Below are 24,042 nucleotides of genomic sequence, written 5' to 3' on the forward strand. Positions count from 1 at the left end.
CAGCAAAAAAAGGCATAATTATAAATTATGTCTAATTTATTGTCCTAGGCATTATATTAATTTATTTCTAATGTAGAGTAGCAAAGATTAAGGTAGAGAACAGGATGAGAGAGTCCAATATTGTTAGTCTACCCCTCCTACTTTCAGGATATTAATATTCTTTTTTTTTTTTTTTTTTTTTTGAGACAGAGTCTTGCTCTGTCGCCCAGGCTGGGGTGCAGTGGCCGGATCTCAGCTCACTGCAAGCTCCGCCTCCCAGGTTTAGACCATTCTCCTGCCTCAGCCTCCCGAGTAGCTGGGACTACAGGCGCCCGCCACCTCGCCCGGCTAGTTTTTTGTATTTTTTAGTAGAGACGGGGTTTCACCGTGTTCGCCAGGATGGTCTCGATCTCCTGACCTCGTGATCCGCCCGTCTCGGCCTCCCAAAGTGCTGGGATTACAGGCTTGAGCCACCGCGCCCGGCCCAGGATATTAATATTCTAAACATGCTATACCTTATACACCTGTCAAGAAAAAAACACATGGCAAAATGGCAGCCATTTAATAGTAAAAAATAGCATTTTGAAATGCCAGGCAGGCTAGTCACTTTTGAAAAATATTGTGTCACATTTCAAAGATAAACCCTACTATGCTTGCTGAATGGTATGAACCAGTCAGGGTAGGGACGCAGTGCACAGGTCAAAATCTCAATGTGTACTCCTTTCCTAATGAGTGTGAAGGGTACTAATGCAGTGAGAAGAGAGAGCAGGAGAGAGAATTAACCTCATGGTAGAAGTCCATGGGGTACTATTCACATTCTACTCCAGTAAGAAATTAACCTAGAAGTCTCAGTGCTTAACATAATACAGTTGATACTTCTCCTGTTCTGTTGTCCAGTGTGGGTGTGCAGGCACCTCTGCTCAAGGCTGACAGAGGTGCCACCATTTTGTGATGCTGCCATCTTAACAAGTGTCTTCCAAAGTCCATGCTCTCTTGCTCTTACCTTCCTCCAACTAGAAGTGATACATACATCTTTTGCTCACAATCCATTGACCAGATGTAGTCAATGACTCCAATCACCCGAGAGTCTGGGAAATGCTGGGGTGTGGGTGGAATATTTAGTGAGCACTAGTATTTCTGCCACGGGGAGCATGGGCTATTCACAATCAATCCGAAGTGCTTTTTCTGGAAAGAGTTTCAGAGTGACATCCTAGAGGATGGCCATCTTATTGTTTCATTTCGGCGATTACTCAGGGAGCAGGATGATGATGATGATGATGATGATGGGCTGTGTGGGTGCTAGCTGGTTGAAGCTACCTCCTCTGTCTTCCTCCCAGATGCATCTATGAATCATTCTTTTCTATAACTTGTGCTTCCCCCAAACAAGGGCCTGAGCATGTGGGTTGGGGAGGCAAAAGGCCCAGATTTGCCAAACTCAAAGGGCATCACTCCCAACATGTCACAGATTCCTATAATCTTCCCAGCCACATTTCAAAATACATTCTGCCAAGGTGTCCAGGCTCTCTGTAATCATAACAGAACCAGGAAAATGAGAAATAGAGACGGACACGACATGAAGAATTGTATTTTCCACTTGCTATCAGTGCAGGGGAAGGTATATTTTCACAAACCAAATAGCTGAAAATTCTTCATTCCAGCCAGAGGCTGTTCCATATAAAGAACAAATTTCAGTCACTTACTGATATGCATGTTGTATTATAAAGAACTTGCCAGCAAAACAGCAGAGTAATGCATGAAATATTTAACTCCTGGTGCATTTAATTTTCTTTATACAGGCTATGTGAATATCTGCCTTTATAAAAAATAATCAACGAGTGGCCATTTGTTTGTAAGAAAATTTATCAGGTTTACCCCAAAGAGCATCCCTCTCCCAAGCATTTAGAATATAAATCAGTTTCTTGGAAGTTAAATATTAACTCCTCAGGAGACCATGTCCTCTGTGAAAGGTAAGTACACAAAAGCATGAATGTCAGAAACAACATTCTCTGTACTGTGAGATTTAATCAACCCAACAATTTAAGAGCTTTGGAATATTCTGCTGTCTCTGCTCAATTCTGCTGTCTGTGACTTCTCAGGAACCACTTTTTCTATAAAACCACACTCTCTTTTCACCACCACTTAAATGGACTCCATAGAAAGAATATATTCCATTGTGATGATTTGAAAGACATGTCAATTCAAAGAGCAGTTTAGGTAGAAATAGAGCGACCATACAATCCACAATTCCACTGCTCAGTATATCCCCAAAAGAAGGGAAATCAGTATATTAAAGAGATATCTGTACTCCCAAGTTTGTTGCAGCACTATTTATAACAGCCAAAATTTGAAAGCCATCTACGTGTCCAGCAACCCATAAATGGATAAAGAAAATGTAGTACTTATATATAATGGAGTACTATTTAGCCATAAAAGAGAATGAGGACAGGCTCAATGGCTCATGCCTCTAATCCCAGCACTTTGGGAGGCCGAGGCAGGTGGATTGCTTGAGCTTCGGAGTTCAAAACCAGCCTGGAAAACAAGGCAAAACTCCATCTCCACAAAAACAAAACAAAACGAAAAATAAGCTGGGCATGGTGGCAAGTGCCTATAATCCCAGCTACTCAGGAGGCTAAGGTAGGAAGACGGCTTGAGCCTGGGAGGCAAAGGTTGCAGTGAGCCAAGATCGTGCCATGGTACTTCAGTCTGGGCAACAGAGCCAGATCTTGTTTCAAAAAAGAAAAAAAAGAGAGAGATCCTGTTATTTATAACAACAAAATAAGCCAGGCACGGAAACACAAACATCACATGTTCTCACTTATTTGTGGGATCTAAAATTCAAAACAACTGAAATCATGGAGGTAGAGAGCAGAAGAATGGTCACCCGAGACTGTGAAGGGTAGTGGGAGGGTGGTTGGGGTGGAAGTGGGGATGGTTATTAGGTACAAAAAAAATTAGAAAGAATGAATAAGACCTAGTATTTGATAGCACAACAGGTTGATTACAGTCAATAATTTAATTGTACATCTTAAAATAACTAAAAGAGTATAATTGGATTGTCTGTAACACAAAGGATAAATGCTTGAGGGGATGGATAACCCATTTTACATGATGTGATTATTATGCATTGCATGCCTCTATCAAAACAACTCATATACCCCATAAATATATACACCTACTGTGTAGCCACAAAAATTAAAATTAAAAAAAATTTTGAAGTTTTTTAAAAAAGAAAAAGAAAAAATAAAACCAAAGAGTGGTTTGAAATGTCCTCAGGTAGAAATATTTTTGGCCAAAGTATCTAGCCTCCTAGAAGAGTCAGGACAGAATAGCCTCTGGTTTTTATCAAAGTTGCTTGATAAGAATGTTAAACCTAGAACGACTGCCTCTCTGTGTCTTTTCAGTTTAATTTTCATGGACAATTTTGTGTGAGTAAACGGAGCATTTATTTTCTAAAGATAAATATTTATACCCTCTGGAAAGAAATATGGGGAGTAAGAAAAAAGTGAGATAAGGAGGACAAAGAAAAAGCAAGGAAAGAAGAAATGTCATGGAAGTAATACATTTCCAAGTTATGTTGTGCTTATTCTTATCATTTTTATTCCGAAATTGTGGTAGTCCACAAATAAACTGGGCTAAAAATACTTACAAAAAATAATTTCTTTAAATATATTAAAGGAATCACAAAGATTTCAAGAAAAGCTTTACTAGAAGATTCCCTGTAAGGGATTATGCTTTGAAGGTCTCTAAGGTCTGCCTTCCTAGACTTAACACTGAATTATGAGAGCCAAATCTGCTCTAATAGAAATGGAGTCAAATAAACCAGCCACCAATAATGTGGTCACTGAGATGCCAGCACAGAGGGAAAAACCAAGACCAGAAATGGGAAGACAGCTAAAAATTAGATCCTTTGGGGCTGCTGGTTGTTGGGTCTAGGCACAAGCAGGAATGGGGAAGTGAGGACCAGCCACAATGTGCTATCTCAACCAAGGGAAGAATGAGGTGAGCAGGCCATGCAAGTTTGCCCAGTCCCCTCTCAGAGAGGAGTGGGCTCAGGACTCTCAGCTGAAGTTGCGCAGTGGGTTCTGGGTGGCATCACTTGCTGCACCTGTGTCCAGTGGGGCCAAGTTGGATAATACGAGAGGAGGCAACATTCTGGGGAGAAGGTGATTCAAAAGTCTGGCAGAAGTGAGCTATGATCACATCACTACACTCCAGCCTGGGTGACAGGGCAAGACTGTTTAAAAACAAAATTAAAAACAAACCAGAAAACAGAAAACAAAAGCCTGCAGAGCATCCAACAGAGTTTACAAATGAAAGGATTGGGTAAAGAAGGAAATTCAGGGAGGTGGCAGCAGAAAGACTACCAGGGAGACCACTAAGAATAAGATTTGAGACTAAGGGATGTGGGAGACAGAACCTACAGATATCGTTAGAGCTGGAAAGAATAACTGCATATAATTTTTGTGAGGTATCGGGTGTGGGTGTTGCTCAGGAATGGGCAGAAGAAAAGGTCCTACTCCTGCGTGGTCAGCTGGCTGAGGATTAAGCGGCAAAGTTGGGTGGCTTCTTGCCTGTCAAAGTTGAACGCACCTCACTGAGCAGCTTCTTAAAAAGGTCCAGTTAGTCTGTCTGAGGAAGGCTTTCCAAATTTAGGTTTCTATCTCCTTTGAGAATTTTAAATAAGACTATTGTAGGCCCTTGCTAGAGTATAAAACACTAATTGTTGCTCTCCAACTCCTCTCACAAGCCTTGCAGAGAAAACAGTTTTTATTTTTTGGAAGATCTAAACGTATTCTATTCTATTCACATGTATTCTCAAACCTAAAATATAAGTTAAAAAAATTCTCAAACCTAAAATATAAGTTTCCAGAAATAGCTGTAGAGGGCCTGTTAATACTCAGCAGGAGCTTGGTTTTAACTTCTGTTTTTTATCAAAGTTGGTTATAAGAATAAGAGGTAGATAAATCTCAGTGTCTTCTCTGTCCATTTAACTAAGTCAAGACACCTAGTTCTTCTGTACAGATTCTGTAAATTGGACTAAGCCATCAGACAAGCTATCAAGCAAGATGCAGGAAAAACAGTCATGTCTGAAAGATGTACTTTGGTTTGAACTGAGAGCAAGGGTTTGGATGGAGATGAGCTGTTCTTTATACATTTCTGCGAAAATGTTGCTCAAGATGGGGAAGCTACATTGGATGCTGAGCATTTTAAGTGGAAGCCAAGCCTACAAAATTGAGAAGAAAGTGCAGGCTGCTGTGCAGAGGCAGGAATGTCTGAGCAGACTTTCAGACCAGGACATTTCTTTCTTTTTTTTTTTTTTTGTGAGGCGGAGTCTCGCTCTGTCGCCCAGGCTGGAGTGCAGTGGCCGGATCTCAGCTCACTGCAAGCTCCGCCTCCCGGGTTTACGCCATTCTCCTGCCTCAGCCTCCCGAGTAGCTGGGACTACAGGCGCCCGCCACCTCGCCCGGCTAGTTTTTTTGTACTTTTTTTTTAGTAGAGACGGGGTTTCACCGTGTTCGCCAGGATGGTCTCGATCTCCTGACCTCGTGATCCGCCCGTCTCGGCCTCCCAAAGTGCTGGGATTACAGGCTTGAGCCACCGCACCCGGCCCAGACCAGGACATTTCTAAAATGACAGAACTTAAAGGGAAGAGTTGTCATTTTTACTTAGAAGCTTTCAAGCTGCAGCATTATCTCAGCGTCTAAGAGCACTTAGAGTTCTTTGTAGGACTGGCTTCAAACATTTTATTAACAGCATTTATTGGCTACCCGTTAAGTTTTAGATGCTAGGGGGGATTCAAATATGAATTCAACATAATTCACACCCCTGAAGTGCTCTAAGCTGGGCTTGGGAGCAGGCAGTGAGCTGCATGAGAATATAATTAAATGCAAAACAATGTGGTAAGTGCTCCACCAGGAGCTGGATCTAGGTCCTATGGGAGCAGAAAGTAAGATGCATCCAATTGTGCTCAAGAAGGAAGAGGAAAGACTCTGGGAGGTGAAACACGAACACTACCTTGCCTTGGAAGAGTAACAGTAATACTCCAGGGAGAGAAGAGGGAAGCCGTGAGTAAAGTTCAAGGGTATAGTGTGTTTCTGGCAAGTGCCCAGAAGGGGATGAAGGATACTAAGTGAGGGTGGTGAGGCAGAAACGTAAAGTTGGTGGCCGTTGTAAGGAGACATAAATGCTGTTATTGAGTTTTGTTTTTATCCTAATATCAGATGAGTTTCAAAGTGCTAAGCTGGGTAAGTGAGTAAAAGAACTTTACTTTCAAAAGGACTATCAAGGGTGCCATCTTCTCATGCAGAGTGAAAAGTGCAGGGAATTTTAGAGGATTCAATTAAATCTTACTCAATCACCTGAAAATCAATTATGTACAGATCGATGGATGCCTGAGGCTGGGAGTGGTCAGAGAGGAGACTAATGGCAAATAGGCAGGGGGGAATTTTTCTGAGTACTGTGCTCAGTGGCAGGGATGACAGAAGGCTGTTGGGGCCAAGTTGCAATTATTTACAATCACAACAATATACTCAGCCTCCTGCTCCTATCACTACCCTAACCATGAAACCACAAAGCTACCAGAGACTGCCAAATCCCTGGCTGTGGCATCCAGGCGATTGTTAGTCATTGTTCTAAAGAATAAAAGTTAATAGTTTTTCCATCCTTGGCATAAAACACAAGAGAATATCTCATGACCTTGGTTAGGTAAATTTTTTAGCTATGACACCAAAAGAAAAAAACTGATAAACTTAACATCATCAAAATTAAAAACATTTGCTCTTCAAAAGAAACCAATAAGAAAATGCAAAGACAAACCGCAGACTATTTACAAATCATATATCTAATAAAGGACTTGTATCTACATCATGTAGAAAAACTCTTACAACTCAAAACTAAGAGGACAAAACAACTCACTAAAAAGATGGGTAAAACTTTCATTAGAGATTTCTCCAAAGAAGATATACAAATATCTAACAAGCACATGAAAAGATGCTCAATATCATGTATCATTAAGGAAATGCAAATTAAAACTATAATGCGATACTACCACACACCCACTTGAATGGCTATATTCAAATAGACTGATGATGTCCAGTGTTGGTGAGGCTGTGGAGAAACTGGAATCCTCACATATTGCTGTGGAAAAAACAATTTGGCTATTTTTTGTTTTTTGAGACAGGGGCTAGCTCTGTTGCCCAGGCTGGAGTGCGATAGCATGATCTCGGCTAAGTGCAATCTCTGCCTCCTGGGCTCAAACCATCCTCCCACCTCAGCCTCCCAAGTAGCTGGGGCCACAGGCATATATTCTACCATACCCACCTAGTTTTTTTATTACTTGTAGAGACCAGGTTTCACTATATTACCCAGACTGGCCTCAAATTCCTAAGCTTAAGAAATCCACCCATCTGGACCTCCCAAGTGCTTGGATTAAAGGCATGAGCCACCATGCCCAACCTGGCAATTTCTTAAAAGTTAAACCCTCACTTACCATACAATCCAGCAATTCTACTCTTTTACCTAAGAGTAATAAAAACATATAACAACACAAAGACTTGTATGCAAATGTACATAGCAGCATTATTTATAATAATGAAAAATTGAAAACAGACCCAATGCCCATCAACTAGTGAAAGAATAAGCAAAATGTGGTATATTCATATAATGGAAAAGTATTCAGCAATAACAAAGAATGAACTGCTGATATATGCAACAACATGTGCCATGGATGAAATCTCAAAACTATGCTGAATAAAAGGAGCCAGACACAAAAGACCATCTATGATCCTACTTAAACAAAATCTTTAGAAATGCAATACTAGCCATTACTGGCTATTTAGAAATAGCCAGCATGGTGGTTCACACCTGTAATCACAGCACCTTGGGAGGCCAAGGCGGGCGGATCACTTGAGATCAGGACTTTGAGACCAGCCTGGCTAACATGGCAAAACCCAGTCTCTACTAAAAATATAGCCAGGTGTGGTAGTGCACGCCTGTAATCCCAGTTGCTCTGGTGGGTAAGGCACAAGAATCACTTGAACCCGGGAGGTAGAGGTTGCAGTGAGCTGAGATCACACCACTGAACTCCAGCCTGGGCGACAAAGCAAGACTCTGTCCAAAGAAAAAAAAGAAAAAGAAAAAAAGGAAGAAAGGAAGGAAAAGAAAGAAAGAGAGAGAGAGAGAGAAAGAAAGAAAGAAAGAAAGAAAGAAAGAAAGAAAGAGAGAGAGAGAAAGGGAGGGAGGGAGGGAGGGAGGGAAGAAGGAAGGAAGGAAGGAAGGGAAAGAAAGGAAGGAAGGAAGGAAAGAAAGAGGGAGGGAGGGAAGGAGGGAGAAAGGAAGGAAGGAAGGAAGGGGAAAGAAGGAAGGAAGGAAGGAAAAAAAGAAAGAAAAGAAAAGAGAAAAGAAAGAAAGAAAAGAAAGAAAGAGGCTTAAGAAATCCACCCATCTGGACCTCCCTAGTGCTTGGATTAAAGGCATGAGCCACCATGATAAGCCACTAATCAGAGAACAGATTAGTGGCTGCTGGGGCCTGGGGTAGGAAAGGAGACTGACTATAAACAGGCAGGAGGGAACTTTGTCAGTCGACGGCTGTGTTCTGCAGCTAGATTGGGGTGAAGTTTGCTGTTAAAAATCCACTAAAACCACCAAACTACACTTAAGATGGGTAGATTTTGTGGCATATAAATTATACTTCAACAAAACTATAAGTTACCTGGAACATCCTGTGCTTTCCAAATCAAGACACCTTTCAGAGGATACACTCATAGCCTTTGTCCCCGATAAGTGCTTTCAAATATAATACTCTAGTCCCAGTATAAATTCAATATACCTGTTTCTAAACACAGAATATAAAGCGATACTGACAGAAATGGCAGACATATTAGCGTATGAATCTAAATGTATTATTGAAAGAGTGGTTTTAAGAGAAGTGTAGACAGTAGCCTATTCTAATGAAAATAAATAATGTCAATGAAAATAAGCTACATTTGTCATTTTCGTGAAAAAATTATTTCTATCATCATCTGCAAATCAATTTCCTTAATAAGAGTTCGTGACAATTTTCAGGATTTCTTGAAATGATTTTTATGATATATTAAGACTCACTTCTACATAACCTTGATTTCAAATCAAAATTGCTTTTAACTTCACATTCACTTCCAGCTCATCGAAGGTATGTGAGCTACTAAACCTAAGTCACGCAGAGAGGATCAGTTTCATCAAGCGTCTCAGATGAGAGCGTTCACACCCTTCTCTTCTTCACGTGCCACACTGCCTCCTCCTTGTCTCCACTTCGCCTGGCGTGCTGAGGATTATGAACACTTTTCAAAGTCAATGCTACCGATTTCTATCTTCCTAAGCAAAAATAAGCCACCAAAAGTAGAGATTTATAAAAGAAAACAAGCTCAGACTCAGTTTCTGAGAAGTCCACTTCCTCACACAGAGAAGGAGTCTGGGTCTCTGCCTGTTGAAGGAGGTGGTTGTCTGTGTGCTGTGATGGGAATTCTGCCAGTTTCCTTCAGCAATTAACACCCTCAGCTTCAGGGCTGAAACATGCTCCAGGTTGTCCTTTGGCTGAAAGCCCGCTAAAATGGCAATAATTCCCTCTGATCACAACAGCCTTGTGTATGGTGCTTTCTCTTAATTATTCCTCCTGCCCCTGGTCCTTCAGCTTCACATTATTCCCACTCTCCAAAAATTCTATTCTTCACTTCCTTCTCTTTCCAGCTTAGGTCCCATGGGGCACCCTTCATTTTTCTGACCAGCCCTCTCAACTCCTTTTCCCCCTTGTTTTTACACCATACAGTCTTGTCTAGGGAAAAACCCTAATTCTGAACAGTTTTGCCTATAAGGACATGAAGCCCAAATTTCCCATGTGACAGACCCACGTGGGGGAAAGTGAAAAAAGTAAAAAGAGGATAGGCTGTTGAGTCAGAGCCTAGTTTAAATCCTGGTGCTGTCACCTACAAGCTGTGTTGCACTGGTTATGTTCAACAAGCTCTGTGTGCCTTAGTTTCCTCACCTGTAAAATGGGGCTAATTTACCTACCTCCAGGGCTGTTGAGATAAGTATGGAATGAGCATAGTGATGTGGCAGGAGCTTAGTGAACCCTTAGTAAATGGTGACTGTTAAAATCACAAGGCCTATCATGACACAGTCTCTGTGTACATTTCTAGCCTTCTCTATTGTTGTTCACAAGCCTAACAAACAAGCACTCCGATGTCCATGTTCACTGTTGTTCTCTCCACCCAGTCTGCTTTCTCCACTTTCTACTTGGTTCCTATCCTCCTTGTGGCCTGGATAACACCTACTTATTCCTGGAGACTCCACTAAAATGTCAACCATTAGAACTGCACTGTCAAAAACAGCAGCCACTAGTCAAATGTGGCTACTTACATTCAAATTAAGATTAATGAATATTAAAAATCCAGTTCCTCAGTCACACTGTCCACAATTCGAGTGCCCAAGAGCCACATGGGGCTGGCTAGTGGCTACTGTGTTGGGACAACACAGAATGGAACATTTCTATCGTCACAGAACGTTCTATTGGATAGAGTTTCTCTAGAGGAAAATGTCTTTGTTAACCCTCTCCTAAAGAACTCATGTGTACTTTTATAAGCGTACTCATCACTTCCTATAATGAGTGTTAATTCTTTCACTCGATAAATTGTGAGCTTTTTGAAGTACCACTTAAATTCATATGAATTTGCTAAACGAACTGTTGAATAATTAGTTAACAAGCCTTTTTAAAAATCAAAGTCAAGTAACAACAGATGCTGGCGAGGCTGTAGAGAAATAGGAACACTCTGACACTATTGATGGGAATGTAAATTAGTTCAACCATTGTGCAAGATAGTGTGATGGTTCCTCAAAGACCTAAAACCAGAAATCCCAGCAATCCCATTATTGGGTATATACCTTAAGAAATAGAAATCATTCTATTATAAAGATGCATGAATGTGTATGTTCGTTGCAGCTCTATTCACAATAGGAAGGAGATGGAATCAACCTAAATGTCCATCAGTGATAGACTGGATAAAGAAAATGTGGTACATATACACCATGGATACACCATGGAATACTATGCAGCCATAAAAAGGAATGAGTTCATGTCCTTTGCAGGGACATGGATGGAGCTGGAAGCCATTATCCTCAGTAAACTAATGCAGGAACAGAAAACCAAACACCACATGTAAGTGGGAGCTGAACAATGAGAACACATGGACAAAAGGAGGTAAACAATACACACTGGGGCCTGTCAGGGGTGGAGGGAGGAAGAGCATCAAAATGAATAGCTAATGCATATAGGGCTTAATACCTAGGTGATGGGTTGATAGGTGCAGCAAACCACCATGACACACATTTACCTAAGTAAAAAACCTGCACATCCTGCACATGTACTGCAGAACTTAAAATAACATTTGAATTTTTAAAAAAACTTTTTGAAAAGTTTTCAAGTTTTCTTAATTGTCTGGTGGCTCAGACCCATGAGGAAAGAGTGCCTGATATCTCTGCTCTCAGAACCTGGTCCTGAGTGGTTTTGTCTAGTTTTGCTTCCTATTCCGTTTCTCAAACCATTCTAATCCTTAACCCATTCAGGCAAGCCACACCCTCCACCACGTGACCAGGATTTCTTGACATCCAAGAAAGGGCATTAAACAATATGGCTTCTGAGAAAACATCTAATATCAGACAAGTCATTGAATATAAAAGTTCATCTCTGTACTCACAGTGCCAGAGTCAGTGCCTGGCCCACAGTAAATACCTAATGAATACTTATCAAAAAAAATGAATGGGGTGTTATTTTATCAGGGACTATGATCTTAGGGAGGAATGAGGTACAAGGGGAGAGATGCTGGAAAGGAGGGAGAGCCGATATGGAGGAGTACTGAGTTGGCGAGTGTGACTTATTGTTCAATCCAAAGACCACACTCCCAAGAAGGTGGATAAATGGCAGCTCGGAACCAGCCCTGCGATGGAGTGGGGAAGCGAGAAGAACTTACTCCCAGGATGTGCTTGGTCTAGGATTCACCCCCTTGCACCTCTGGGTGTGCATTCCAGAGCGTGGGCATTAGTGGAGTCTGCAGTGATGTCAACATGGGAGCACTGGGTGGGAGATGAGAGGGGTACTGGTGTGAAATTGGCTGGGGCCCACACAGAGCTGGAACAAGTGATGGGGAGGCCGAGGCTCTGGAGCGGTGCATAGACAGGTGTTGGGCACAATGTATATAAATTAACCTTTTAAATTATCTACCATCATGGGCAGGACTTGAGAACAGAGGATAGGCTATTTGGGGAAGGTTTATGATGTGGGGTGTTCTCATATTCAATTCCTGGCAAGGTTCTAGGTACACTGGAAGTATGAATAAAAATCAACTGGTTGATTGCATAGAGGCATCTGAGCAGTCCAGTATGGTACTAGGTACTAGGTTCCTAAAGGGGGACAGTGATGGAGGGGAAGTGAATGTGGGGACATAAGGAGAACTGGTGGACAGAAAGGGGCTGAAAACAAACTTAATCCACTTTATAATTTTGTCTGGGTCCAAGCTGACTTGGAAATATTCCCTATGTCCTCTCCTTTGTTCTGAAAGCACCCAGCACCCCTTCCAAAGTTTCTTCTTTAATAAGATTTCCCAATCGTTATAAAACCCACTTAAAACACAGGTAAAGGTTGTGCTCCTAAGGATCAATAAACTCGACTTTCCACTAGATTTTCCTAAAGCCGAAGCACTGCTCTCTCTGTTTTCAGCATATATCACCACCACCTAAGTTAGGTCTGTTGTCCTGTAACTAGACAGTATAACTCTATTTTGCTCCACACATTGTCTACAGCTGACAGGTATCATTTGGAGAATAAAATTAGCAAATGTTATTGCTGTGTCTATTTATATTTTATTAATCAACAGATTTTTAGCAAATTTTGGTTTTATCTCCATGAATCATAGACTTGAAAGGCCAAAGACACTCCAAGGAATTCTTTATTTTAGCATCTTCTTTCCAGGCAAAAAGACAGGGCATATCCATTAGAGTTGTTGTATTGGACCCCTTGTGTGTACCACTTCAAAATCCTCTCAGTTGCTTCTCTTATTTCAGCCACAGCTGTAGAGACCTGTTTTCCTGGAGGCTTTGAGCAGCTTGGCACAGGTGGCCTCAGTGGCCTCACCTTGACCCTCATGGGGATCTCTTGCTTCCTGCCTTAGGCATCTCTAATCTTTGGTTAATATTTCTAGAAATCCACTCTGCACTCAAGCATAACCCAGCAGTGCAGGGGAGTTAGTGTTGTGAGGGCCACTCTAGACAAATGAAGATCTGGAGTCAGTCGATAAAAGCACTCCATTTCATCCCCTGGCAGACAGTTCTGAAACACTTCATAAACCCTTTCACCAGTCCACTGGGATCAAACAGCCAATGCAACGACGCAGGGTTGTGTTGGCTCCTCCCCGGTCTGTCTTCCACTCCCCCTTTCTGCATTTCTGCTCCTGAGGATCACATTTCCAAACAAGCTACTTATGCACAAGCCCCCAAATGCTGAGCCAGAGACTAAGGCTTGTGTATAAGTAGTCTCTGGCTCAGCTTTTGGGGAACCCTAGACTAACACAAGCGGTTGGCAGCATTAGATTGGGTTTGCAAAATCTCATACCCTGGATTCATGCTCCAAGAGTGCATCACCCATGATTGACCCCTTGATGCTCCCACCACCTCCCCTACAGAAGGGCTCCTCAGCTACAGTGATATGGGGTGGGGTGTGTGTGTGTGTGTGTGTGTGTGTTTGATATGTCTATTTTTTCCAAGGCTGAAATAGGAAACAGGAAAAAAAGAGACATTCCCTGAGAACTTTTGTGCCTACCCTTGTTTTGGTTCTCTCACTTGTCTCCTTTATAGAAGGAGGACACAGATTTAGAGAGGTCAGATAACTCATCCAAGACCACCCAGCAAGAATTTAAACTAGAATTTGAACCCAGTCCTGTGGATTCAAAGTCCATAATCTTTCTACAGCATGGGAACAACAGACAAGTCATTATTACTATAAGTCTTGAGCATCCTTTTTCTTCCACACGTATTTCCTGAAGATCTATAGGACACACTTTATATAAGGCATGACTTGTAGATGTGCAGTTTCACTCTTTTCTGGGGTCATTTCTTCTCAGGTCTCTGCATTTGGTCCTCCTCCATCTCCTTTAGAAAACAAGGTGCCGAGCTGCTTTTCCTGGCTCATTTCAACTCTCAGTTTAAAAAGTCTTCTGCTTTGTTGGCTAGATTTTCCCCTTTTCTTCCTCCACTGGCTCACGTACTTTCACCACGAAGCCCCTTGGCTTATCTTTTAATTCTCCTTTGCCTCATTAGAAGCATAACTACAGAATCCCTTGGTGCGAATTCCTTCATTCTAGGCAAAAGTGCAGAACCTACCACGTGGAGAAGCATTTCCCAGACATCTTCAATGTCTCTTCAAGCTTGGCTACCAGCTTGACTTGGGGGAATGCATAGGAAGGAAGGTGAATATCATAAACCCATGGAGACGACCAACACAACCCTCAGCTACCAAGCTGCTTGGTTAGCGTGAGGGTCTCGTCTCTATGGCCCCCACAGGAACCAGGTGGATGCCCTGTGGCAGAAAACCCCCAATTTCAACTCAGGCTCTAGATTCCAGGAGGAATAACCAAATCATATTATCTGATCTGTCTGCTTTATTTCACTGCGTTCATGAAGCACCTTCACAGAAAATAATTTCATTACTTTCCTTGCCTATTGTTTTTTCTTTTTGTTCAGAAATGAGAACTGATGTTTTTTCCCTCCAAGTGTGGGATGAGAATAACACTAACTCCAAAGGTTAGAAAGAAAGAAATCCTCTGTGCATGAATGACACAAATAGTCGGGCCTCTTCGCTAACAGGTGCAAAGGGCCATAAGAGCCAATTACAGTGTATGGCTCTAACTCCGAGCTTCCGCATCAGGAGGTGCTGAAACAGCGCCTGCCTGCTTCCTGCCAGCGCCATCTGGCAGGTGCTGGTGTGGCTCAGTCACGGGCCAGGCTGTATAATTGCCTCAAATCATGGGGTGCTTCTCTGAAGCCCTTACCCCTACCACGAGCACAACTGTCACATAGAAACCACTTAGGAAGCTAGAAGTCATTCATCTGACCCACTCCACCGAGCCTGGCTCACCGGCTTATGGGATGACTTAATCAGAAAGCTCATTTTCATGTTGGGTGGGTGCCACCAGCAAGGAACACATGTTAGACAGCTGAAAGTGACCTGGGCCAGGCCTCATACCAGTCCGGCAATCTGAAGAGTTCTTGAACTTCATTTACCCTATTATACACTCAAGTCTTCCTGCATTCAGTCTTTCCATATTGCATTGCCTGCTGTTTTTAAAACATACCATAATATTACTACTATGTTTAATACTATGTATATGAAAATATAATATGGCTTAGCATCTTTGTTTCTTTTTTATTTTTTGAGACGGAGTCTCACTGTGGCTGGAGCGCAGTGGTGCAGTCTTGGCTCACTGCAACCTCCGTCTCCCCAGTTCAAGCGATTCTCCTGCCTCAGCCGCGCAAGTAGCTGGTATTACAGGTGCTGCCACCACACCCAGCTAATTTTTGTATTTTTAGTAGAGATGGGGTTTCACCATGTTGGCCACACTGGTCTTGAATTCCTGACCTCAAATGATCTGCCCGCTTTGACCTCCCAAAGTGCTGGGACTACAGGCATTAGCCTCCGTGCCTGGCCTGCATCTTCTTACTTCCTGTGTAAAGCCCTCTTTTCATTTATCTAGGAAGACATATTTAATGCTGCATTATTTTATTTTTAATTATGCTTATATTCTTTATAAGCTGAGTTACATGTTTTCTTGGCTTAATCAAAAAAGATACTGCACAACTTGGACTATGGGGAAATCACAAGGACCTTAAGGTCACTGGGCCTCACCGACAACACAGGTTATTCTTCTACCTTTCCTTAAAATGAGCACTCTAAAAATGGTCCAACAAACTGGAATTTCAGAAACATCTTCATGCTCCATACCAATTGATACAATATTTATCTTAACTGGCATCAATCATTTATACAACATCTATCTTTATTAGTCTCCTAATGGCAACCTATTGCTTCCTGTGGGCCTCTTGGTAGTTAAGACTAAAAACAAAGACAATTTCTCTGTTCCTGTAATAAACACATAATAACTCTCTTTCCCTGGGCTGTCCTCTCCTAACCAGAAATCAGAGCCTGTATCCAGTCTTATTAATTGACCTGGTTGAGTTTCTAGGTTTCTAATTCTATGAGTTTTGGGGGAAAGAAAAAGTTACTCTCTTTTTAAGGTATAAGGAAAACACAACAATCTCAATACCTCCTCTTTCCTCCAACAGCAGATGAGTAATAGAGGTCTCCAACTGGACAGAAAATGAATGCTGTCCTTACATTTGCGTAAGAGGAGCCGAGACATCTGGATGTGAAGCCCCATCAAGTGCTCCCGGGGGCAATGGCGGCACCTGTGGAACCTCCAGCAGCTCATAGAGCCCCACCTTCTGAAAGATGTTAAGAGCTGAGTGTGCAGCAGCCATGGCTCATACAGGGCTTCGGGAGACAGAACCACATTTAGAAAGTAAAGCTGTGTGACAATACCCAGGGCACATTCCCAGCTGTCCCTGCCTTTATTGTTTGTAGGACCCTGGTGCTTTGCAGTTCTCCTGGATCCTGTATAAACCCTGGAGCTTTCGGATATAGGCTAATGGAATATCCTTGCCCCTGGGGGAAGGCTATACTGGTGTCCTCACCCTTGACTTCACGGTGATGGTGGCTCACCTTGTAGATGGATCCCAATGTCCCTGTGAGACATAGATGATTTCATAGCACAGCTTTGTTGGGGTCTATCCTGATCTGACCCAGTTTAACAGTGGGTAGAGTCCTCCATGCCTTTCTCCATCACCTCCTAGCAACCAGTTTCACACCTGACCTCTATTTTATGCTTTCCAAATTACACATGAAAATTTGGCTTCCTTCTGGAAACTCTTAAAGTGCAAAACACTCATGTTTTTAACTGCTCCCTTCCTATTATAATAGTCACCATATATTAAGCACTTACTGTGTGCCAGGCTGTCTGTGCCAAGATATTTGCAAACATTAGCTTACTTTATCATTACAGGAGTTCTCTGAGATAGGTATTATTAACATGTAATGGCTTGTTAATACAAAGTTTCACAGATGCTTCCAGAATTCACAAAAAACTGTACACAGTGTCTTTAAGAATTAGCTGGCACATTTGTATCCTGATGAAAGCATTCTCTTTTAATCATGCCCTTCTTATTTGCCATACCTTTTACAATAAAATATACCATTGATGTTTAGCTAAATGAAAGCTGAAGAAGAAAACTGGTGAATGAAAAAGTCAGTGGTCATGAAAGTGCTAGAAATATTCAGCAATTTGAATAGCTCTGAACTGTGTAAAGCATTTTAAATATTCCTTCCCCCTACCTATGAAGTGATTTTCATTGTTTTTCATAAATTTTTCTTTTTCATAGTATTAATGTATTGTATGTATTTTCAAATATTTTCTCATATATAAAAAGTGCCATTCCACAGTGTTCTTTGTAAGCTTTCCCTCACCTCATTGTTTTGGATGAGGCTTTATGCTTCTCAAAGCAGTAAGGTAACAGATAACACAGAAGGCATGTGCTGGCACTCCTGTTCAGGTTGGCCTGGCCTCAACTATTTTGAGTCAAATTTCTGTCTAGTCTAGCAGGACCATTCCCTAAAGTTGTATCTACACTAGGAAGGCAGATATGAAGAAATGCTGCTATCCTACCCATCAGAATAATGTAGGCTTTGGGGTCCTGGGCTGGTAAAGCCTGGGTATGATGGCTAAATCGAGCTGTTCTTACCCGGATGAGGCTTATGGTCATCTGCTCTGTCTCCAAAGGTAATGGGTCACTGCACATGAGGTTGACTACACTGCACACGCATGTGTGTTCTCTAAGTAAATTTAAATGATGTTTTTTTGGGGGGGAATCTGAGCTCAAAGAGATATAGTTCAAATCAGATCCAGTGTCTTTTCTGTCTCTAGGTGCCCAAAATTGTCAGAAAGAGACAATCTCTTACCTTCTGAGAAATATCAATCATTCCCTATGACTCACACCAGCTTCTGTATTTAGAACTGGGTCTCCTGCCATCTGATCCAGGCCACAGATGAATGGGTCTCTGGCCATCTGATCCATACGCCACACTTCAGGCTATGTTATCCCTAAGCCCACCACATCCACTAAGGATTGAGGACAAAGGAAAAAGAAAGGGCCATCATCTTTATGTGTCTTTTAAAGGACATTCCTGTCAGTAAGCGTAAAGAGTCTAAGATTTTGCCCCACTTACAAACTAACATGTTAGCCTATTACAGTTTTATAGAGCAGAGGACAGAAATCTACTAGGTCAAAGACAAAGACTTTATTCCATATAGCAATAGCAGTAGCCAGAGTATCAGTAATTTCTGGAACTGGTTCCTAAGACTCCAATTATTCCAACACGGTGTTATAAAGAGGGCCGCATGACACCCACACACACAGCAGACTGCATTACATGACAGAAAACTCTGAGCTTAGGGAACCAGAATCTTTTATAATAAGCAGTAAGCATCCCTTCATGCTCTAGAAGGAGACACTTTCTCTATCACTTAAGGCTACTTATTATACAAATGTTATTTAAAAAAGCAGCTCTGGAACAAAAGGCAACCAGTGCCTCTGCTTGCAAGATGTGTGATAGAACTATAGAGAATTTTCTCCCAAGAATCCTTTGATTTTGCTGTTGCCAGCTATAGCAAAAAGGCACGCTGTGGCTTTATAATACAACAATTGCTCCCTCAATAGGCAACCGCACGCTTTCAGTCAGGGTTCTTGGGCACTTGGCTTTGGGCCCTAAGAATCCCATGGTTTCCAAAGAGAATGTATATATGAATAATGATGTTTGATTACATGTGTCTGTATAAAGGTATTCCACTTTGAAAAGTAACATAGGAAAAAACAAAAACCCCCAAAAGGCCCACTTAAAATTTCACACATATTTTAAAGGTAAATGGTTTTATTCCTTATGCTTTATTTGAATTGGAACACTGCATTTAAATTTTAGCATGTTCAGGTTCTTTAGAAAGGAAAGATACGTTTACATATAATCCCAGACAGAATATAAGAAAGACTCATCAAAAGAGAATTCTAATTCCAGTCAAGTGACCCTCTTTCTACAAATTGTTAATTAAAAGCTCGAGGGTAAAATAGGACAAAAAACCCATTTATTCATTTTCAGATACAGCTCAGTTCTTCCATTATTTTCCCTAGGGCAGTTATTATATTCATACATAGGATCTACTTTAACAAAAATATTACCTGTTTAACTAGAAATCTATACAGATAATTAAATTCCTGCTATTTCACACGGCTGCCTCCAGTCTTATGGAATAAATGAGTACACATCAGGATTTTTAAACATTGAAGCTTATATTTAGCCATTTTCTCATTAATATCTCGAATAAGTAAAATTCATTTACACAGCATTTCTTCCCTTTTAAAGAGCAATGTTTCCTGTTTACTCTGCACTTTTAAAGTGTAAACACAACATTCTTGCCATAAGAGATAAAAATATATTCTCTTCAAAAAAGTGCTTTTACATGAATAAAAAGGAAGTGTATTCGATTTTGTAGAATCACCACAAACAGAACTTAAAATCACACTAGAAATAGATGCTAACAGAAAGCTGTGAGTTTCCCTGCAGACAGGAAAAGAAGCAGTGGATGTTCCAAGACTGGGGATCCTGTCAATGGCTGGGTCTGCTCAGTCGTGTGCAGTGCTGTGAAACGGCTACATCAGAAATTCCTTAGTAAAAGAGTAAGTGAGAGTCAGAATCTAAAGGCTATGCCTGCCTTGGCAGCACATAAGCGGACGCCTCAACTGTGCAGAGATGGTTGGCATAGCCTCTGTGCAAGAGAAACACAAGCCCACAAAGTATTCCATGCTTCTGAAAGTGCCTAAAAGATGTGGGTGATGGTGTCCACAATTCCCACCATCTCTTGGCTATTTCAGAGCGAAGAAATGAGGGAGGGTGGGGAACAGGACATGCAATGAGCAAGTCTTTTGTTTTTAAAACATATCACCACATTCTCTATAGGATTGTTCAAAAGTGTTAATGTAAATTTAGTAAAAATGTTGAGGAAAGAAATGCTGATGGCAGCCTGGTAAATTCAGTCATGTGAAATCCAGCTCCTATGAATGGTTCAATACCTGAAACTGTATAGAGGCATCTTCATTACTCTTCTTACACGCACAGCACTTTGTGCCAGGCGCTGCTCTCCTGCTTTACAAATATTAACTTCTTTTAATCCTCATAACAACCTTATCAAGTACTATTATTATCCTCGCTTTACAGAAAAGGAAACTGAGGCACAATATATGCCGGTTGTCCACAGTCATACAACTGATAAGTAGCGGAACCAGGACTTGAGCCTGGGAAGTATGGCTTTGGACTGGGACTACAGGGAGCAAATGAGGCATTTACCTCAGATGCAAAGGCCAGGGAGGCACTCAAAACTCGAATCATGTCTTAGTGCTGTATTTGAAAGAAAAAAAAAAAGAAAGAAACCCAACAGTAATGCAAAATAGCCATTTGAACAAGATAACAAAAGTTTAAATAAAGACAGGATTGGCACTGCTGATTTTTCCCTTTTGTCTCCGGTTTCAATATGACTTGGCAAGGCACTGCTTTAGAGTATGTTTTATCTTCTAGGGCATAAAACCTCTTTTTTAAACATCTTCATAGCTCTTCTTCATAGCTCTGATTTCACTTTGTAATTGTACAAATACAGTGAGTTTGTTTGGTGACTGTCTCTTCTCCCTCTAGATGTAAACTTTATGAGACCAGGGGTCGGTCTGTCTTGGGTCACCTTTCATCCAAGTCATGAAGAAGGAAGGGTCTTACTGGCAGGGAAAGGATAGGTGATGGGGAAGGGGTCCAGGTGTCCTAAGAAGGTAGGGACATGCCCCCTACAGGTTACACACTCGCATATGACACAATTCTATAAAACTGGAGGAACACACTAAAAAGGTAATGAATACAAAGCTAGATAAAACTGTAATGAGTTATATGCTTGAATAATAAACTCCATTAATCAGTCAGATAAATAATCAAATGCCTACATGCCCAAATCACAAAAGAAATGGGGTTCAAAGCAAGTTAGAATTTCTTTCAAAACTAAAAATATGATACAGATCCTATTTCATCCTGTAGCTATGGGACCCAGCTTTTATCACTTTTAGGAATAGCAAGGAGTAAATGAAATTTTCTAGCCACATAAAAGGTTTTGGAAGTGCTGGAAATCTTAGCAAAGCTTCCCTAGACAGTAACCATACTGTACTTACACACTTATCTAATCTTACAGTGCAAAGGAACATTGGTTCTTTCCTTTGTGTTCATTAGAGTTCAAAATGTTTCAGCAGATACAGCTTCCATTATCTTCACAACCTATCATGAGCTTGGAAAACAACAGCTTTCCCTATTTCATAAATCACTCTTATTCCTATTTTGTAAGGAGTCATTTGGTTGGTTACTTGAAGGACCATCAAATTGGAAAAGGCAACATGATAAAAGCAATAATATGAAACTCAAAAATAATTCAATAGGAAAGCCAATCATTGTTTCCAGTACATTCTGGATTCTGAGTTGGAACTGGGCTTTAGGGTTTGTCATAAGAAAACTACCTGGTGATGCCTTTGCATGGTCCTTCAGAGAGAGAAAAGACCAAGCATTCCCCTTCAAGGTTCCCTTCATGTGGAGGCTTAATAATAATTAATTCACTTAATAATTCACAGATAGGGAGAGGGTTTCACAGTGAAATCTGAAATTTAAAAGGGCTACTTATGCTGAATTTCTGCTACTGAGACTTTAAATAGCCAGGTTAACATAGTAACAGACTTTTTCTTTAAGATGAGCACCTCTGAGCACACAAATAACTATACTAATTCAAGATCAAGAAGTGGTCTACACTTACGTCCATAGCAACGGCATTATTCACAAGAGAGGCAAGGTAGAAACAATCCAAGTATCCATTAAAGAATGAATGGATAAGCAAACTGTGGTATATGGTTTCCACATACAATGGAAAATTATTCAGCCTTAAAAAGGAAGAAAATTCTGACATTGAGGCCATTACGCCAAGTGAAATAAGCCAGTCAGAGAGGGACAAATATTGTATGATTCCATTTATATGAGTTACCTAGAATAGTCAAATACTGGAGACAGAAAGAATGGTGCTTGCCAGGGGCTGGGAGAAAGAATGGACAGTTCAGAGTCACTCTAAATGGGTCTAGAGTTTCAGCTGGGGAAGAGAAAAAGTTCTGTAGATAGGTGGTGGTGATGCTGGCACAAGGCAAATATACTTAATGCTACAGAACTATACATTTAAGTGTTCCAGCTCTTTTGGAATTTGTCTAGCAGGTTTTCTGCTTTTCATTAGAAAACCCCCCACACAAAGAAAAATTAAAAATAAATAAAAATGAGAGCTCTACTTAAAAATGGTTAAAACGATAAATTTTATGTTACGTATATTTTACCACAATAAAGATCAAACAGCTGCCAGCAAGCAGCGGACTTTTGAAAATTACTGTTTCCAAATGTAACATAAGACATATACTTAAAGATTTACATCTCCATACTTTCAGTAACAGGCAAATATGCTAGAAAAGAGGCTCTTAAAAGGAAAAAATAGTCTTCTTCTAGGACACGATGGATGATATTTGTTCAAAACACACTCCTACACTGTGCCCACACTTTCTCTTCCATTTAGGAAAGTATATTAGAACCTAACAAAGTGGCCAGGCACAGTGGCTCATGTCTGTAATCCCAGCACTTTGGGAGGCTGATGCGGGCAGATCACTTGAGATCAGGAGTTTGAGAACAGTCTGGCCAACGTGGTGAAATCCCATCTCTACTAAAAATACAAAATTAGCCAGGCGTGGTGGCACATACCTGTAATCCCAACTACTTGGGAGGCCGAGGCAGGAGAACTGCTTGAACCTGGGAGGCAGAGGTTGCAGTGAGCTAAGATTGGGCCATTGCACTCCAGCCCGGGCGACAACAGTGAGATTCCATGTCAAAAAAAAAAAAAAAAAAAAAAAGAACCTAACAAAGTGACAGTGCGATTACCACAGGGAAACTTGAAATTCTTACCCATTTACTTTTTGATTAAGTAATTTACAAACTCTGGTATTTTATTACTGTTAAAACTTCTTGGAAGACAACTCACACTGATCCTGGCATAACACATGCTGAAAACTGTTGGGCTGAGGTCACATGGAGCATAAACTAGCAAGCAAAATTTAGCATAAACATAAATCACTTCAGAGAGTTCAGCCACGCTAGCTGAACAAATGAAGTGATTGATTTTATCCCCTCAAGTAAGACTTATGAGCAAAAAGGGAAAAAGCTAAAAATGTCTTGGTACTAATTTTAACTGTATGTAATGGAAATCTCATTTCCTATTCTAAATCTATAATTCTGATCTTATCAATCATCTCAGAACAGAGTAACATACCTGGATCTAAAATTACTCAAGAAGGCATTTATCCCCTCCTGTGAGTATTATTTTCTTGAAGAGGGAATGTCACCACCGTTTTTAAAGTACCACACGGTCTTGTATAAAGTCCAGTAGGAATCAAAGTTGTATATTGAGTAGAATTTCTTTATTCATATTCCAATTTTTGTAAAAGATGAGACCTACATTATCCACCATTAATTTAAGTAAAAACGACAGCTACTATTGGGGCAGTAACTGCTCTTTGCTGAACACACACACTTCTAAAGTAGGGGTTAGTGCAGGCTCACCACCATTTTTCTAAAAGCTCTGAAAAATGCAAGTTTTGGCAACAAACCTGACCAGTTGACATTCTTTATTTATCCCACTAAGTGTAAATATTTGTATGTTTTACTGAAGAGTTACTAATATGTTTGATCATAGGGTACTGTTCTAGACCCCACTGGGGGTGTTACACAACATTTATATATATTTATACATATTTTTATATATTTATATACATAGC

The 24,042-nt window shown here is 40.9% G+C and overlaps 1 protein-coding gene and 1 non-coding gene across 6 annotated transcripts in view; one reads left to right on the forward strand and one right to left on the reverse strand.

The window, feature by feature from the left end:
• NRCAM (neuronal cell adhesion molecule) overlaps positions 1–24,042 on the reverse strand; it is a 306,610-nt gene that overhangs the window by 100,945 nt on the left and 181,623 nt on the right. The gene's annotated exons all lie outside the window — the stretch shown is intronic.
• LOC112621913 lies at positions 22,408–22,469 on the forward strand. Its single transcript, XR_003118840.1, has one exon. It is a non-coding gene; the product is annotated as a U7 small nuclear RNA (small nuclear RNA).

The sequence above is a fragment of the Theropithecus gelada genome, chromosome 3, assembly GCF_003255815.1.
Source record: "Theropithecus gelada isolate Dixy chromosome 3, Tgel_1.0, whole genome shotgun sequence".
Classification (NCBI taxonomy): Eukaryota; Metazoa; Chordata; class Mammalia; order Primates; family Cercopithecidae; genus Theropithecus; species Theropithecus gelada.